Source organism: Cajanus cajan, chromosome 4, assembly GCF_000230855.2.
Source record: "Cajanus cajan strain Asha chromosome 4, NIPB_CcT2T_4, whole genome shotgun sequence".
Taxonomy (NCBI): Eukaryota; Viridiplantae; Streptophyta; class Magnoliopsida; order Fabales; family Fabaceae; genus Cajanus; species Cajanus cajan.
In genome coordinates, this window is record NC_138520.1 from 62,389,815 (window position 1) to 62,392,945 (window position 3,131).

At 30.9% G+C, this 3,131-nt stretch overlaps 1 long non-coding RNA gene across 1 annotated transcript; it reads left to right on the forward strand.

The window, feature by feature from the left end:
• The first annotated feature begins 458 nt into the window (after positions 1-458).
• On the forward strand, positions 459-3,131 carry LOC109792619 (uncharacterized). The gene is made up of 2 exons (XR_002239178.3): positions 459-2,408; positions 2,799-3,131. It is a non-coding gene; the product is annotated as an uncharacterized LOC109792619 (long non-coding RNA).

Here is a 3,131-nt window from a genome sequence, read left to right on the forward strand (position 1 = left end):
ATATAGCATACCAATACCTATTCAACATCCTACATCACACAACATGCAATAGACTTAAGTATTTTATTCATGTTTTTTATACAACATTTTATCATTAATAATTAAATGATCATCATACATTATCTCAGATCAATGTACAATCAACATACAAGGTATTAAATTAACCTACATTCTTACTTCATACAGTCTAACTCCTATAACAAGGAAGGAACTCGACGCTTCAAATGTCCAAGATTCTCGTTCTAAATGACACAATTTCTCTCTAAGTGGCAAGAAATTCCCTTGGAGCGAGCCTAAACAAAGAGCACCCTTTAAGTTTCACTTTAGTCACTTTAAGCGATATCACCCTTGCTTTGAGCACTCAAATTCTCTCAAAACGTCCCTTAATTCGCATTAAGCAAGCAAAGTTAGGTACTACCCCTGAACTTCCACCTTCACTTGCTCTAAGCGAGTGTGTTGTTGCTTTAAGCCACTGAAACTTGCTCTAAGCCATCACAATTTGCTCTGAGTGAGTCAAGTCAAAGACCATCCCTGACTTGGTCACACCTGCTCACTCCAAGCAACCTCTATGGGCACATTGAGCAAGAAAACCCAAAAACATGCATATTCAAAGCTCAAGAACATTAACCTAACAATACACTTCAAAACCCAAAAATCCACCCAAGCTATACATCAATTCATACATGTAACTCAATCATTCATACATATACATTTTCAACAATTCATTTTGCCCCAAAACCACCACATGCAATTACAAATCTGTCAAGATCATCAAAATCATCTTTGCCACCTCAAGAACAACAAAAACCCCACCAACACAACTTTCAAATTTAAAAATCCTCTAATTCATGCAACAATTGAGAATCTCACTCACATACAACACAATAATTCGATCAACCATTAATCCTAACTTATGTTACCTCAACAATTGAACCAAGATGATAAGGAAAAGGGTATAAGGGAACCGAGCTCTCCAAAGAACTCTCCACGGTACTATGATAGGTTCAAGTTTTAAGAACCTGAATCAAAACATATAAGCACAGGTTAAGGATCTCAGGGGAAGAATCATCTAATCAAGAAAAGATTCAAAGAGAAAAAGAATTTACAAACCCAGAGCACCTCTCTCTAAAACTTTTCTCTAGAAGTTATAGAAATAAGTTTATGAGACTCAATTCTCAACAAAATTCTTATATATCACCTTCCCTCAAGGTTAGTTGAATCTTTAACTAGAGATTCTCACAACTTACACAACTTATTCTAAATACAGTGTTACAATTTAATGTTATATAGAAACAAAAATAGTATTTAATTTTAATTTTATTATATAATATTTAAATTTAAAAGTAACATGATGACACGTGGATTTAATTTTGTTAAAGTGAGAAAAGGTATTTTAGAAGATAAAATGTACATTATTAAAATTTAATAATTAATGTTGTACTCAATTTTAAAAAAACTAATTTATATATTGATAATCTAACTTACTATAACATTATCTTTCGGTCACAAACTATTTATAATTATTAGAGTTTATTTAGTGATAAAAGTTAGATAGTATGTAAATATTTTTTAAACTTTGATGATGATATTGAAATTTTAAACAAATCACAAATTACCTTATATAATAAATATGTTATTTTTATAATAATTTTTTTAAATCATTGTTTTCATAATTTTTTAATAGATTATATCGTAAATCTCTTTACGGGTGTTTAGAAATCAAAGTCTACAATAGATTATAAAATTAAAATCCTAAGCATTAATTTTCTAATTAATAACTATTAGTAATATTATAATACTCTGTCTTATAAAATACATTATCACGTTTCAGAAAAACCAGATCCGAAATGGTAATTACATACTATGTCCTATCATATGTTAATGTTATATTCTAATTAAGAAACACAATTAAATAAAATACGACATATAATAATGTAATGTAAGAAGATGGAAGATTTGAACACGTCTTCTGGGATCCCACTGGACCCAATTCAACGTCTCAACTCATAATAGTTTCCTAAGTCCTAACCCATCCGAAAAGACAAGAAGACCATAGGCCAACCTTTTCTCCCAGACAGCACATAAATTAAACGTTACAACCCTATGCACGTCACATCCTCTTTTTTGGTACTATAATAATACCAATCATGTGGCTTACATACTTTCTAGGCAATTCCCACTCCTCCAAGTTGTGTCCTTAAAGCACCCAACTTCTCTTTCATCCATGGCTCTCTTGAACCTCCCAATCTGAGGTTTTAGAAGCTCAGCATAGCACAAAACTGAGTTTGTGATCATGGGTATGAATAAGCCTCACCATGTGCTTATCCTGATCATCATAGTGGTGGTCTCAATTGCAGAGAAACCATCACTTACAGAAGGAAGAACACTTTCCTTAATGTCTGGTCAAGGTAATTAGTGTATAGAAATCAGAATTTTTCTCACTTGTTTATTCTTGCTATATATTTGCAGTCTGCTGTGTGTTATTTAATTTTCATACTATAGCATATATTATAAAGATTTTTATATTATGAATTAATTAGAAGTCATTTAATATATTATTGATGAAGAATTCACTTTGACTAAATAATCATAATAATAATGTATATATACAGAGAGTAATCTTTATGTTATAAACTAGTTTTGTAAAATTTGAGGTAAGCTTATATTTTAGAATAATTGTTGTAGAAGTTAATAAATACTAACTGTTTGACAAACTGTAATTAGATGAATACATTCTAATTGATTTTTTTTCTAATTATTTTTCTAACTATGTTTGTTGTTTGATGTATGTGATGTAGTTGCAGGGTACTCAAAGATTTTTGCAACGCTTGGAGTTGTTTGCAAGTGTTGTGATGGTGTTGGAGGAGCCTGCACTAGTACATGGACGAAATCTTGCAATAATCTGCAGTGTTTTCCTTGGAAATCACACTAGTTAATTTTTCCTGTATCTTTTCTTGTCTTGCATTTGCTGTATATTTAGTTCAGAAATATCATATAAAATTGAATAGTTGAAGTCTGCGTTCTGTTCTGAGTAGTGTGAACAGTTTGACTTGGTGAAAAACTGAGAAGTATCCATGGTTCTTAATTTGGAACAAATCAATAACAATAATATGTGGAAGTATTAATGATCA